Source organism: Lissotriton vulgaris, chromosome 7, assembly GCF_964263255.1.
Source record: "Lissotriton vulgaris chromosome 7, aLisVul1.2, whole genome shotgun sequence".
Taxonomy (NCBI): Eukaryota; Metazoa; Chordata; class Amphibia; order Caudata; family Salamandridae; genus Lissotriton; species Lissotriton vulgaris.
Window position 1 is genome coordinate 1,620,757,698 of NC_141695.1, and position 17,231 is coordinate 1,620,774,928.

Genomic DNA, 17,231 nt, shown 5'->3' on the forward strand with positions numbered 1-17,231 from the left:
GCATCCGCGACAAGGCTTTGGACTGGATCCACTCCTTCCTCACCGACCGAACCCAGCAAGTCAGACTACTGCCATTCCTCTCAGAACCCACGGAGGTCAGCTGTGGAGTATCGCAGGGTTCCTCCCAAAACCCAACCATTTTCAACATCTACATGGACCCCCTCGCAGCCATTGTCAGAAGCCACAGACTCTACATTGTCTCCTATGCCGACGGCATCCAACTGATCCTCTCCCTCACCAATGAACCCACAACCTCCAGAACCATCTTCCACAGTGGAACTAAGGCTGTTGGTACCTGTATGAAAGACAGCTGCCTCAGGCTCAACTCAGGCAAGACCAAAGTACTCATCCTGGGACCCACCTCTTCAGCCTGGGATGACTCCTGGTGACCAGCAGCTCTGTCATCTCTCCTCACCCAAAGTTCCACACACGCAACCTTGGTATCTTAAAGGGATTATCACTCACTATGAACCGCCAAATCAACGTAGTTTCCACAGCCTGCTTCAACACGCTCCGCCTGCTTTGAAAGACATTCAGATGGATCCCCACAGAATCCAGAAAGACAGTCACCCACGCACTCATCACCAGCAGACTTTACTACGGCAGCGTACTCCATGCTGGCATCACCCAGAAATAGCTCAAGAAACTACAGAACATCCAAAATGCCGCAGCCAGACTGGTCCTTGACATCCCCTGCCACAGTCACATCACGCAACACCTCTGACAACTCCAATGGCTCTCAGTCAACAAGAGAGTCACTTTCAAACTACTCACTCACACCTGCAAAGCTCTATACAATGAAGGACCAGCAAACCCAAACCACTGCCTCACATTCCACAACTCCGATCCTCCCAACTCACCCTTGCCTCCGTACCCAGGATCCACAAGACCAGAACAAAAGGAAGGTCATTCTACTACCTCGCCGCCAAGACCTGGAAAACCATGCCCCTGCACCTCAGGCAATCCATGTCACTGCCCTAATTCAGGAGGGACTTCAATACCTGGCTCTTCGAATGATCCTTCACCCAGTCCGACCAGCAGCCCTTCTCCCCCAATGCCTTGAGACCCTCACAGGTGAGTAGATATGCTATATAAGTCCCTGAATAATTTATTTCCCTCAGTGCCACCCGAATGAAACGAAGATTACTGGCTAGCATACACCTAACTGGAGGAGAGGAGTCGGCTGGCCACACTGCACTGCATGTCATAAATAGAGATTGATGCAAAAGGAACAAACGATGGACGGATCACTTTGCCACTAGATTCGAGCTAGCCTGGCTGATGAGGGGTGTTTCCCCGAAACCAGTCCCAGGATGCTTGTTTCTGGTCCAAGGAAGACCTGGCTTGGCAGCTTGGGCTGCATTGTTCCGACGAGGCACAATGTCAGGACTGATTTGCATGTGGCTGGGTCTGAACTGGGGTGACGAAGTCAGATAAAAATGGATGATGGATTCAACCCAGATCTGTGACTGGGGTAAACATCTGGCGCAATGATTGGCCACCTGCACACGGGGGTGGCGTCGACACCTGGCCGCTCCTGTCAATGGACCGATCGGCAGGGGGTCGCTGGCCACGGGGCAGGTGACAGTGGACACCCTGGACGCCAAACTAGACTCTGTACTTGCAGCTGCGAAGAAAATAGGTACCTCCCTCAAACAAACATGCAGTTCCCTTGAGGGCCGCATCAACAAAATCACAGTCAACTTCACCCTGGAGTGCACAGATCATCACATTCTGACTGACAAGGTATACAACATTGAACAAGAAATGGCCGAAGTCTACCCTATTACCTGGAATGCAGTGCTGAAGGTACAGCAGCTAATGGCATTTGTGAAGCCACTAGAAAGAAGAGCGGAGGATGTGGAGGGCCACTCCTGGCAGAAAAAGGAGCAGGTGATGGTCTGCCTAAGGGAGCAGAAGGATCTGATGCAGTGGCATATACTGAGACATGGTTGCGTGACCTACTACCAGCAGGTGCACTCTCCCCATTCTTTGTTGTAGAGCGGGCCCATCGAGTGCCTGAGAGCCGTTTCCCACCAGGGTAAGGTCCTAGACCCTTTCACTTCTGCCTTCTACAGGGATCATGACACTGTCCTGAGGGAGGTACGCAAACTGGGTTAGGTGAAAGTGGATATCGCCACAGTACTTTTCGTCCCTGACTATGCCACAGGGGTGCAGAAGCAGAGGTGGTTGTTTCTAGTGATTAAGTGATGCCCCTGAGAGTTGGACATAAAATACTCCCTCCTCTTTCTGGCGAGGCTGCGAGTGGTCTCAGAAGGTAAGACGCAATTCTTTGACGCTGCTGAATAGGTCTGGACCTGACTGGAATCTACTGGTCAGCAGGTGCTCGGACAGGCAGTGAAGGGTCTGCACAACAAGCTGTCATCCACAGAACCAGTCATAGTGGGAGGCGTAGGAGTAACAGGCGTCCTCTGCCACACCCACAAACCACGCCCAATCTGGAGCAGGGTTTACGAGAGAGGAAGAAGGGACTGCATGTTGGGGCGATGATGAGCGATTGCACTCAGAGACAGGATCCCAAAACTTCCCCTGAACGCTCCCCCAGAGACAATGGTTCCACTGTGATGTGGCCATCTGGTGCAGACATTAGATTATGGTGGGTTTTGGTGCCCTCCTAATCGCGCACTGTTCACCTGGTGCTCCGCACCTTGTTTGTTTACATGTGTATCACCACGCTATAAACCTTTTGTTTTCCTTTTACTTCACATTTATTTTTGGTTTTGATTATTCAATACTTTTTAACATTTTTCTTTGTTATTATCAACATTCATAACAATATGCACTTTATATTCTCAGTTTTACACATAACATATTTTCTTTTATGCATTTGAACATTTGACATAACATATATTATCAAGCGTTTACCGATGAGCCCAATGCATTTCGGCACCTGTGTGGCACCTTCATCAGGGGCGGCACTGTAGAATAAAAAATAAAAATATTTGTTTTGAGTGTATAATGTATGATTAAACATGGGGGTCACTGTAATGTTTAAGTGTATGCTTCGTACCTGAAAACAACAACTGATCTGTGTTGTTATATCTGTGTGAGTATTCACCTCGACCACTAGTGCTCTGTGTGAATGAAATAAAAAACCATTTTTAGCCTTCTACATAATAGGACGTGTTAACTGAATATGCCTCTGCTTAATCCGTTAAACATACCTTGTTCTCTTCCTCAGTAGACTCTGTAACAACAAATATAAACCTCCTTAGAAAACCATGTCTAGAATGGAAAATGCTAAAAATCATGGCGTCAAAAACTCTGCACCCTACCTTATCTTCGTTGTTTTGGGTTCGTCTAAAAAAGTCGAAAGGAAATGTCAAGAGTCAACCAAAAATAAATGTGAAGTAAAAGGAAAACAAAAGGTTTATAGCGTGGTGATACACATGTAAACAAACAAGGTGCGGAGCACCAGGTGAACAGTGCGCGATTAGGAGGGCACCAAAACCCACCATAATCTAATGTTTACACCCAGGAGTGACTATCCTGAATAATCGTAGCACCATTGGAACAGTGAATAAATTTGAGTATAATACGGAGTGCTCCTCACGAACCAATTTTACACAATTCAAAACCCAGTCAACTCAGCGAGGAGGCACCCAAATAACTAAAGATGCAGTTTGAAACCATAACAGGAATGACGGACAATAGGGCCAATACATTGGCCTATACAAATGAACAGGCAGATCAAATTTACTCATTAATCAAGGAAGTAAGAAATATGGATGCTCATGGGGGTTCAATAAGTCAACAACTCAAACAACTCGAATATTTAACCCGACGTCAACTGAATCAGAGGATGCACGCTTCGACGCTCATACAATACCACAGAGCAAAGCGAATCCCAAGAGGCCTACGTTTATCGATAAAACCAATGCTATTCCGTTTTAACTTAAACTCAAAATTCATGGACAAGTGGTATAGCATATTAAACAAATGTTCTTTGGACCTTATATTGCTTATCATTGAGGAACTAGCCAAAACAATACGTGAATTGGAGGAAGAAATTTACACTCTCAAAACAGAACTGGAAACAAGAATGGAGGTGGACACCTGGAAGATCAGTTTGGAAGGTATTAATTTAAAACTGGAGAAATATGAGAAGGAGCTACAGGAGGGGAAATTGGGTAAATACAAACGCGATACAATAGATTATAAACTAAATGAAGTTTATACATGGGCCGACATCTATGCCCGACGTCAATTTGTCCCCAAGAAAGGATCGACAACCACACACTTATCCGAAGAAAGCTTGGTAACAGACAAGGAAACATCCATTCGTAGAGGTCCAGTAAGAGCAACACAAGATGGAGTAATATTATCCACTGAGGGCAATAACCATCCAACTACGAGCAGAGAAGTGGCTTTTTTGTCACAGGAACAAAATCAAGGACGACCACCCTCGTCACAAACAGAAACATCAGTAGCAAGCGGAAAACAAGGCGAGGAAGTGGCCGGAAAAGCCTTAAGGAGTAGACGAACAGTAGTCTAATTATCAACATTTCTTCCATAACATTAACAAAACAACAGACAACAACTTTAAACAAAGGACTCACATTTGTACCCACGACGGCGACAAATGAAATAGAGACAGAAGGAGCATTTTTTAAGTTCATGAGAACATTAAAACTTAAACATTATTTTGAAAACGTGGCTGAACAGACAGACAACAGAAAAGAGAACACAACGAGACAATTCAAACCCAAAAGCGTGTTTCAAGCGCCAGTGTCACATAAAATGTTAGACACTTTCGAAATAATGGTCAGAAAAGATTTGCAAGAACTGAACTACAGAAAAACCTGTCATAACAACTTGACTAAGTCAGAGCAAAACATCATAAGTAATCTGGCAAACAACGAAACGTTGACAATACAACCAGCAGATAAGGGTGGCGCCTTAGTAATAATGGACACGGAATTTTACGAATACAAAGTCAATGAACATGTGGCGGACACGAATACTTACCTAGAGTTATCATCGGATCCCACAACAAGGCTTCAACAAATGTTAAATACTATTTTGCAAACAGCCATAGCAAATGAATGGATAGATGATCAAACATTGGCATACTTAACAGAAAAAATCCTAGACGACCAAAACTTTACATGATCCCAAAGATCCATAAACACCCAACTAACCCACCGCTCAGACCCATTGTTTCCGGGTGTGGGTCAATCTTTGACCCCCTCGGACAATACATTGATCATTACCTACAGAAATTTGTCCAGCAATGGGGATCTTACATAAGGGATACAACAGACTTCCTAAATAAATTACGGTGGATAGAAGAAGGTTTTCAAGATCACTGGATTATGTGCACCATAGATGTGGTGGCACTTTACACCTCTATACCACATCAAGCAGGATTGGAATCAACTGAATGGGCACTGCTTAAAATGGAAGATTTATCCATCAACAAAAATATTTTGTTACAATTATTGAAATTTTGTCTTTACAACAGTTACTTTACATGGAAGGAAAAGTTTTATGCACAACTAAATGGAACTTCCATGGGCTTTGCAGGGGCCCCTGCCTACGCGAATACTTTCATGGCCCAGTTTGAGGCAGAAAACTTGATGATTTCGAGAGAATGGTCACACGTGAAAATGTACTGTTGATTCATCGACAACATTTTTTTAATTTGGGATGACACTCAAGAAACACTTGAACAGTTAATAAGAACATTGAACCAAGTTGATGCTAGAATCCAATTCACACACAAGATAAGCAAGGATGTCATTGACTCTCTAGACGTCAGAATCACCAAGACAGAAAGTGGCTTTGAAACAGCATTATACACAAAACCCACAGACCTGAACAGTGCTCTCAGCTACACGAGCTTTCACCCTAAGAGCCTCATTAGAAATCTGCTGGTGTCTCAATTTATACGGATCAAACGAATATGTTCAGACGCACGAACATGTGAAAGCACACTTGCTAATCAAGTACAAAAGTACAAGGAAAGAGGATATCCGTCTGAGGTACTACAAGAGCAATTGAATAAAGTTCAACAAATGAACAGATTGGAGCTGTTGAAACCCAGAAAGAAAGTAACACAGGAAAGAATGGTATTTGTAACCAAATACACAACTTTATCTTCAAAAATTAAAAACATAGTCAACAAAAGATGGGAACTATTATCAATGGAACCGGATTTCAACGGAATATTCAGAGAACCTCCTTTACATGCATACACGAGAGGATCAAATTTAAGGGAGAGACTGAAACATAAACAACAACCAAAATCGTTAACAGCATACAAAGGAACAATCAGATGTCTAAATTGCACAAATTGCAACAATGTGATAACAGGAAACACATGCACCCATCTGACAACAGGAAGACCAATACAGTTAAAACACACTAGTGACTGTAACACGCAAAATGTTGTGTACGCAAATAAATGCCCATGTGGCAAAATGTACATTGGCAAAACGGAACGTAAGGTAAAAACGCGTATAACAGAACACAAAAGTCGAATTCGCAATGAAAATTTAACTTCACCGTTGGTGCAACACTGGAGGGAGGAAAAACATTTCTAATCATAGAACATGTACTAATCAAACAAGGCATAGACAATCACCAAAGGCTATTGCAGCGAGAATTGTTTTGGATTAAGTATCTAAAAACGTTGGTACCGACAGGTCTCAACGATAAATACGATTTGGCATGTTATCTGTAGGTTAAATTGAATTAACCAAGACAACTGGTCATTCAGGCAACATATCTTTTAAATAGAAGGTAGAGATATGACATATGCTCATAACACTATATATTGAAATCACGACGTTATGATTTATAAGAACTGTACATATGTTGAGTATTGTACAACATGCAATTTTAACGTATCCATATTGTAGCATATTTGTGTTTCATAATATTATGACTGATAATAATAACACATGAGCAAACACAATGATTAATGTGAACTTATGTGAATGGAAATGTGCAAATACGATTTTTTCATAAATGGCAGTTGTAAAACGGGACATTATGTTTTACATCCACATTAGATCCACATTAGTGGTGACCAATGATGTCATAGTCAAAAATATATATGAGTTGACACTATGATTAATCATTTGCACGATAATATTATGACATCATTCAACACACAACACCCACTATGATATAACACACACACACATAATAGGTTGGTCTACAATATAGGTATATCGTTAGATGCGCATTACTATTTGCATTAGTGTCAACAAGGGACACTTTATGCGGGACCTAAACAAACCGGCAGTTAGCCACGTATTAGAAATTGAAACGAACACTACACACGCAGTTTTTTTAGATCGTGAATGCATAGTGAGCATTGATAAAGAACTTTGTCAAAAAATTATAGGATCCATCGGAGACTTACGAATCATTATTTATGCCCAGTTAACAACGTTGCATTTAGTATGAGAAACCGCCGTACAAATATGGCGCTCGGTGTGATCGCTCTATGGAGTGATATTGACATAGAGAGTCCGTTGTTAGTTTTTAGACTCGAGAAACCGCTCCGAGTTCGCGTAGTTTAAGTAACATTAGGACAATGATCGGGTAACATTGTAGCGAACACAGATCTGCGGTTTTCCTTGATGGGCAAGAAACTCTTGACATAACAGGTACGGGCAGTAATTTACCGAGTGCGACTCGCGGGGTAGTTTCTTTGGACATGGTAGTAACCTCTTGACATTTCCTTTCGACTTTTTTAGACAAACCCAAAACAACGAAGATAAGGTAGGGTGCGGAGTTTTTGACGCCATGATTTTTAGCATTTTCCATCCTAGACATGGTTTTCTAAGGAGGTGTATATTTGTTGTTACAGAGTCTACTGAGGAAGAGAACAAGGTATGTTTAACGGATTAAGCAGAGGCATATTCAGTTAACACGTCCTATTATGTAGAAGGCTAAAAATTGTTTTTTATTTCATTCACACAGAACACTAGTGGTCGAGGTGAATACTCACACAGATATAACAACACAGATCAGTTGTTGTTTTCAGGTACGAAGCATACACTTAAACATTACAGTGACCCCCATGTTTAATCATACATTATACACTCAAACCAAGTATTTTTATTTTTTATTCTACAGAGCCGCCCCTGATGAAGGCGCCACACAGGTGCCGAAATGCATTGGGCTCATCAGTAAACGCATGATAAGATATGTTATGTCAAATGTTCAAATGCATAAAAGAAAATATGTTATGTGTAAAACTGAGAATATAAGTGCATATTGTTATGAATGTTGATAATAACAAAGAAAAATGTTAAAAAGTATTGAATAATCAAAACCAAAAATAAATGTGAAGTAAAAGGAAAACAAAAGGTTTATAGCGTGGTGATACACATGTAAACAAACAAGGTGCGGAGCACCAGGTGAACAGTGCGCGATTAGGAGGGCACCAAAACCCACCATAATCTAATGTTTACACCCAGGAGTGACTATCCTGAATAATCGTAGCACCATTGGAACAGTGAATAAATTTGAGTATAATACCGAGTGCTCCTCACGAACCAAATTTACACAAGCCATCTGGTGCAGAGCACGGGCGGCCCCTGGATGTGACTCCTCAGATGGCAGATGACCTAATTTAAGGTTGACAGGTTGTGCGTCACTCCTTCTCCCGCGGTTGCAGACGGCTCCGTAGAGTCTGTGGTTTTCTTCAGTTCCCGGTCTTCAGCTTCCTGTTGCTGACGTTCCAGTCTACTATGGTAAAGTCATCATGGTAAAGTCATCAGCCAAACAGAATGGAGCAGTTGTTCAGGTGAGTGATGAGGGTGGTGGTGGTCTCCTTGGTGCTCTTAGCTGCAATGGCAGGAGGTCCATGGCGTCGTTGACCTTGCCAAGGATGAATTGTGAGAGTTCTTCTATTATCCAAGGCCCTAGCAGCACTTTTGCAATGCTGCAATGTCACTTTTTTGACGTTACGGTGGTGCAATGTGCCACAGAATATTTACAAGGCCACATAAAGCCACTTTATGTGGCTTTAGGTGGCCTTGTAAATATCTGCTTCTTGTATGCATTAAACTACGTGAAAGGGGCATTCCACGGGTGTTGCTGTGGATGTTCCCACCCAAAACCCATGGAATCTGAAGCATTCCTAAATTTACAAGAAACCATAAACCAGGAAATGCACCAGAATCTGACACCACCCCAAGCGTGGCATTTGGGAGGTGCAAAGAGGATAAATATTTTCATTATATATATAATGTGCGGCAGGATCCACTAATTTATGCAGTATAAAATGGCAAATTTTGTTATAATATGTGGCACATTCTGGGGTAATATTATGATGCTATTTTGTCATCTTAACTTGATGATACAAAAAAAAGGATCTCAATTCTATACAGAAGACAAAGCACTTTAAAGAAAGTAAAGTATATTCATACATCACATCCGAATGAAAATATTATTAATCAACACATTTTTGTTGTGCATGAAAGCATAAGAACATCATTTTATTAACACAATCAATTGCTACTCTCAGCGTAAAGTAGTTAGTGCAAAACAGTTAATGTTCTAATCAGCATAAGACAAGGCTACTTGTACCTTCTTTTGAAATAAATTGTGTGCCTCTTTCATTCTGCTTATTCCACAAATGCTTAACAAGTGGTTTCACTTTTAGTTTTACACTGTGTTCACACAACGGTCCTCCAGAAACAGCTCTTTCCGACACTACCAACACCAAAACAATATGTTTCAGTACACATGTACAAAGTAATGTGTTGCTAAGAAACCCTGAAAGATTCAAGATGTCAGAACTTAGTAAGAAAGGTAAGTTGTTTGGTATTTTTATGGACGCTAAATTTCCCTGGTGTGTGTGTTTTCGCACTAATACTAGCCATTAATATAGCACAAAATGTAAGACTTTTTGTCAAAATGAGCCTGATTAAAAGTATTGCGAATTTTAGTGTCGGGTACAGGGTTGGCCGTAGTCTCCACTTCTGGCTGGCGTTCCTCACTAAAAATCAACAATTACAAGTTTAGTCCCAACAATTGGGAGTAATTAAACAACTTGGAGTACATAGGCTCCCAGTAGGTGCATTTATCTCCAGATTTGGGGTCTTTCTGGGACAGTGGTACTCCCAATCATGGTATTGAGGTAGGTGGAGGCCTGGTCTGCTCCAGTCACTCCCTCGGGGCTCTGGATGATTGGATGTGGTTGGCTGTGGAATCTCACTTGATCTTTCTGCTTGGGAGGATGGAGATTCCAAGGACTACTTGGATCTGACTGGGGTCAGGAGTCCCAGCTATGGTCCTTCCATCAGCCCCTGCCTCTGTCCCTGCAATGGTTTACTTAGGGCGTGTCCAATGAACCCTGGCCTGGCATCTTTGGGCTCAGAATTATGGGATCTGAAGTTTCCAGAGCCAATTATCCCACATCTAGACTCACCAGGCAACTCATAATATTGAGTGGCAGAATTCCAGCCAGAGCTGCATTTCCTGGTAAAATACCACCACTTGTGATAAGGACCATGATTAGTAAGTGTTCATCAATATCTAACTGACACCTAGAGTAATAAAAGAATAAATGAAGACTGAGTAAACATCTACAAAGTTCCCACCAAATGCCTTTCAGGTTGGAGGCTGCTGTTTACAACCAGGAGAGTAGATTCAAAGGGGTGTTACACCCCACAAGTAAATGGTTTTTCTGATCAATAGTTCTGTACAGGTCCTTGCAGAAGTGTCTGTTGGATTTCGCCTGGGATGTTTGCATGCACACACTGACAAAAACACACACACCCTATCTGATCTCTGTTTTGAAAATCCTACAATTCATTGATTATTTTAGAAGTTGTGTTTCTATCACTTAGTACTCATACCAATCTGCATTTCTCTCCCTTTCCACTGCCCCTTACGCCTCTCTCATGCGCCCTGCTTGTTGTATAATGTATTTTGACATTATGTACCAGTGTGATTGTTGGTAAATCTGAAACTCACCCCCCCCCATCCCCACCCCCAATGTTACTGACCAAGCTACGCCCCTGTTTGAAACATGTGCATAGCACTGACCTTTTTACCAGAGATGTAACTTGTAATATGCAGGACACACAAGGATGTCTGCAACAAGAGCATGAACTTATTAATCTACTTTGCAGAAAATACAAATCTGTGAGCTAATGTTACATGATTTGCTCTGAAGCCTTACATTAGCTCTCGGAGCTATTTCTTGATGATTTACTCCTATGATCAGTAATTACACACATCTCCAGCATATTCATTTACAACTTCTGGGTTTTCTTACCACTCTAATACCCTGAAACATGCTTGATTCATCTACATTGCTAAAACAGGCACCTTAAGTTATCTTGAAATGCAATAGGTTTATAATCAAGTTAAGTAGGCCAGTCCTGCTTTATTTTGCAATTTCCCTCACTGCAAATTGCACAATGGCTGTCTGTCTGTCATTGAGTCAAATTATCGGCTTTGATCCTGCAGTGTGTGGGTTTCTTCTACGCTTTTTCCTCTAAGAACTCTGGTGACTGTGCACTGCTGAGTAAGTGACACATCTATAGTGTGTGAAAAAAGATTGAAAGGAGCTCTCTAAGTGTTTAAGGTAATACAATTAGCCTATGGGAAGGGGTAAGGCACTAGTGACAGCTGGCAGATAACAGTGGTGGCCGGGAACCCACTTACCTCCTCACGGCCGACTTCTCTCCACTGTCGTCTCTCTGCTTCTCTTCCTTGCGAGTCCCGGAAGCAAGAATCAAACAGGCTTCCTAAGCCAATCAAAATTCTGCAATGCAGATTTGTAATTGGTCTGAGTGCCATGGTTTGGTGCTCAGACTGGGACTGGAAGCCTGTGTATGTTCTCCAACCAGGCTGTGTAGTGCAACCGATTGGAGAAAATGCAAAGTGCACATGACTGTACGGCAGGCCCAAGACGACTGTTACATTATCTTTGCTATGTCTCTTTAATGTTTTAAAATGTCAATACACTTGTGATTCTTGTCAGAATGTTTTACGGACACTTCATGATTACCTTTGGATCTACATGCATTCCTGAGACTTCTCCCATGAATAAACCTTCATAAAGACGATCTATTTTTGAGTGTTTTTGTACATTTTAAAAGTGGCGACGAGGGAAGAAACGACCCATCTCTGTTTTCATTATCTTTTGTTCATTTTTGTTAGCCTTCAAAAAAAACGGACATCATTTACTCTTCAACCCGTGTGCAACTTAATTTATTTTTTAAACATTATATGCTGAAGGATTTCTTTCCAAGACGCTTCAACAACGCTTCAATTAAAACGTGAACGCTGTGTAAATCTCCTCAACTAAAACGCTGTGAAAGACGCTTACAAGGAACTGTCTGCCTCTGTCTCAAGAAGACGTTAATTTTCATCGTGTCAATTACGAAGGTATGGCAATGTTTGAGAGGGGCGTTTGAAAGAAGCGTGAAGCGTGTAACGTGAAACTGCAATTTTAAACGCGCAAAAGCGGCATTATCGTTATCGAGTGAAACAAAAAATTAATCCTTGGCATTTTACAAAACTTTGCACGAGCTGTGTATATTTTTGAACACATTACCTCGTGGATGCGCTGTATCTTCTTGATTCCAACGGCAAAACTCCAGGAAACACACGAATGACGCGCAATGCATTCTGGGACCCGCAATGCATTCTGGGGCGCGTTGCTTAGCAACTCTTCGATATTCACTTGAATTAACTGTTTACATGCCACAAATTCATTAAAAACTCGATTTTAACTGCATTTTACCTACAATCAACACGCAATAAGAAGAATAAGACTACGGTGACTACTTTTATTTTGTTAATTTTTTTTTTTTTTCTCTTCTTTTCTTCAAAATTATATATATTGACTTATAATTAATATTATGGAAACCAATACCATTTTAGCTCCTCCTAAATTCTTACAGGGCCCTGGTATTCCTCCTATGAACTGGGAGGATTGGCGTGAATCATTTGAAACATATTTAGAAGCCATTGGGGGAGAGGTATTTTTAGCTTCACGCAAATTAGCTCTACTTAAACACAGCCTTGGTGTAGAAGGTAGAAAAGTATTAAAAACATTACCCTTACTGTCCAACAAAGTTACGTCTAAAGTATGTGATGTTGGTGATGAAGACCTCAGTGATGAAGAAGTTGTGTTTGATTCTTCAAAAATTGAGACATTTTCTTCAGATGAATATCTTGATTCTCTGAAAGCTTTAGAAGAGAATTTCGGAAAAAAAACAAGTATAGTGGTAGAAAGACATAAGTTCTTTTCAAGGGCACAGTTACCTGGTGAAACTGTGGAACAATATGTTACTGTTTTAAGAAGATTGGCAGTCACTTGCAAATTTAAAGATTTGCATGAAGAAATTATACGAGATCAATTTATTAATAGAACCAACAATACTAAAATCCAAGAAAAATTGTTAGATTTAAAAGATCCTTCTCTCCACAAAACCATTTCAATTGCCAGAAGAGTTGAAAATAATTCCAGATATGTTAAAGAGTTAAGCTCTGCACATGACAAAGACTCTAAGTTTAGTGATAATAAAGAATCTAATGATGTGTGTGCTGTAGTTAATAACAGATCAAAATCTTTTGACTATTAACAAAACATAAAACGTGATTTTAGAATTAGACCTCAAACATTTTCCAATACTAATAAGAACACTATGTCATACAATAAACCTATGTCATACAATAAACCATCTTCTAGCAAATCTCAAAGTTTCAACAAACAATTGTGTTTCAGGTGTGGAAATGCAAAACATACTTCAGAAAATTCTTGGTGTCCTGCATCTAATGTCACATGTTTTAAATGCAACAAGACTGGTCATTTTGCAAAAATGTGTAGATCTGACAATCCTAGTGCTTGGAAAAATTCTGTCAACTATATTGATCAGTTTAATCACTCTGATAGCGATACTGACATAGAAGTTATGCCTATTTGGAATGAGGTCAACCATGTTGATGATGAAATTCAACCTCCCAAGTGTGATATCATAATCAACGGTCACACGTTAATTCTTTGGGCTGATTCCTGTTCATTATATACCATAATTGATAAAAATATGTGGGAAGCTTGTGGCAAACCTACTCTCAATTGTTCTCAAAGAACACCTGTAGGTTATCTGGGTATCAAATTACCAGTTATTGGATGTTTTGTATCTGAAATTATTTTCAAGGACAGGAATACTTCAGGTACTGTCTATGTTGTAGAAAAAGGAAGAGCATTATTAGGATGGAAAGAAGTATGGAATCTTGGTATGACTCTTGATCCCAACCATCCGGATAAAATTGTATTATCTCCAAATTGGCACAAAAGAGAGTCTGATATAGTTTTACTAACTCAAGATGATGCCGGGTTAGAGTGGCACAAAAAATTTCCTAGTTTATTCAGTACAAAATTAGGGTGTCTTAAGAAATTTGAACATCGTATTATTCTTAAACCAGATTGCACTCCCATTGTCCACAAAGTACGCAATGTTCCCTTGGTGTTAAGATCCCAGCTTAAAGTAGAACTGGATCGTTTGTGTCAACAAAATATCATTGAACCTATCGAGGCATCAGATTGGCTTAGTCCAGTAGTTTTGGCACGAAAACCCAACGGAAAATTGCGCATGTGTGTGGATTTAAGAGATTTAAACAAGAATATTTGGGTAGATCGCTACCCCTTACCTAATATTAACGAGATGGTTGCTTCTGTCAGAGATGCTAAGTATTTTTCGTCTATTGATTTGTCAAATGCTTATCATCAGATAAAATTACATCCTGAATCTCGTCATTTAACGTCCTTCATTACTCCAGAGGGAGCTTTTCAATTTTTAAGAATGCCTTTTGGTTTGTCTTCTGCATCTGCTGTCTTCCAGAGAGTCATGACTAGAGTTCTTGAAGGTATACCTAACATGTTAGTTTTTCAAGATGATGTATTAGTGTGGGGTGAAGACAAAAATATGCATAACGAAATCTTGAATAATGTATTAATTAAACTTCAGAATGCAGGTTTAACGGTGGCTGCTGAAAAATGTAAATTTGCCACTAATGAAATTGAGTATTTAGGACATACCTTATCTGCACAAGGTGTTGAACCAAAGAAAAATCTATTAGATGCTATCAAGAATGCTCCATCTCCGTCAGACAAAGACCAACTTCGCTCATTTTTAGGGCTCGCGGAGTATTATTCAAAATTTGTGCAAAATTATGCTTCCAAGGTTTTTTGCTTAAGATCTTTAATGAAAAAAGGTGTTAAATTTGTGTGGAGTTCTGAATGCCAATCAGTTTTTCAAGACGTAAAAAAAGAAATAATAGATGCCGTTGCACTCAAACCTTTTGATCCCAACAAGAAATCCATCATTGTTGTTGACGCTAGTGCATATGGTTTAGCTGCGGTTTTGATGCAAGGTAAGGACAAATCGGAATGGGTGGTAGCTTTTGCTTCCCGTACTTTGAAGGGCGCTGAACCATCGTACTCGGTTATTGAAAAAGAAGCTCTTGCTTGTTTCTGGGGTGTAAATTACTTTAGAAATTATGTATGGGGCACTAATTTTGAGTTAAGAACTGACCACAAACCTCTTGTTGATATATTTTCAACCAAAGGTGCCAGGAAAGCTACTCCCAGAATTGCGAAGTGGATTTATAAACTACAAGAGTATGATTTTTCCATGAAGTATGTACCAGGCATTAAAAATGTTAATACGGATTGTTTATCCCGTCTTCCTATTTGTAGTGAAGATTCCGCATAGGACCAAGATGAGGAATGGTCAGTAGCTTCCATTCAAGAAGTATGTAGTGGTGTCATTGATGAGATAGAGTGGAAAAAAGCTGTTGAAGATGACCATATTTTGAAAGAGGTAATTGTACGATTAACCTCACCATGCAAACATTTCTCATGGAGCGATTGTGAGCTATCTGAATATAAAACTGTGTGGCCAGAACTTTCTTATAATATAGAAACAGGTATAGTCAGAAGGGCAGATAAACTTGTTGTACCATCTAGTTTACGTGATAGATTGCTTGATCTTGTTCATGTAGGTCATTCGGGAATGTCCGGAATGAAAAGGAGGTGCCGATGTGATTTTTGGTGGCCTGGTATGGATAAAGATGTGGAAAGGCGTGTCAGAAATTGTCCTGCATGCACATGTAGTGATAAATCTCATGTTTCTCAAGAATCTCACATTAGTTCTGTTGCGTTTCCTGATAAACCATGGCAGAGATTAGCTATGGACATTTTGTGGTCCGTTTAGTTTTGGGAATATTGTTGGGAAATTCGCTATTGTTTTAATGGATTATTACAGTAAGTGGCCTGAAGTGGCATTCGTGAAGGAGATTAAAGCTTCTAATATTGTTAATTTTTGTGATGAACTGTTTCATAGGGAAGGTTTTCCTGAAACCATCACCACTGACAATGGTCCACAATTTGTTGCCAATGAATTTCAAGCTTATTTACGTTCGTGTGGTGTGAAACACTTAACCACCGCTGTTTATTGCCCTAGAGAGAACGGCATGGTTGAGAGATTCAACCGAGTATTGAAGGAGTGTTTACAATTGGCTGCATTTGAGGGTACTGATTGCAAACTTGCCGTCAAAGATATGATTTGGAGTTACCGCAATACTCCACATTCTGCAACTTTGATATCACCTTTCCATCTTCTTAAAGGGCGTTCTGCTGGCAATAAGGTAACCCCCGCTTGGATGCTTAATGCCTCTAGCCCTGTTCTTAAAAAGAGTCTGGGTGACAGAATGCATGTGTATCAACAGAAATATGTGGATAGACACAACAGTAGAATTAAGAGGGTGGAGAGATCTTTTCTTATTGGTGATATTGTGAGATCGTCCCGTTTTGGTTTGTCTAAGGATGGTTCTTCTAAATGGTCTCATCCAAAAAGGGTGTTAGAAGTTATGGGAAATTGTGTTCTGTTGGATGATGGTCGCAAGTGGAATGTGTGTAACGTTGTTTTATGCAATGAATTAGAACGCAAGTTATGGTTAAATAGGAACTGTGATGTTGCCACGTCCAAACCCAATCCAGGAGATTCTCCTACAACCAAATCCAATCCTAATGTGGTATCACCCAATGTTTCTACTTCACCAACCGCGTCAACTGGAACATCTTCTCCATGTTCAAGGAGATTATCTGGGAGGATTATTGTAAAGCCTGTTAAGCTCAATGATTATATGTTGTAACTATTTTGCTGCCTTCTTTGTTTGAATATGTGTTTCAATTATACTTATTTTTTTTTATTATTTTTTTTATT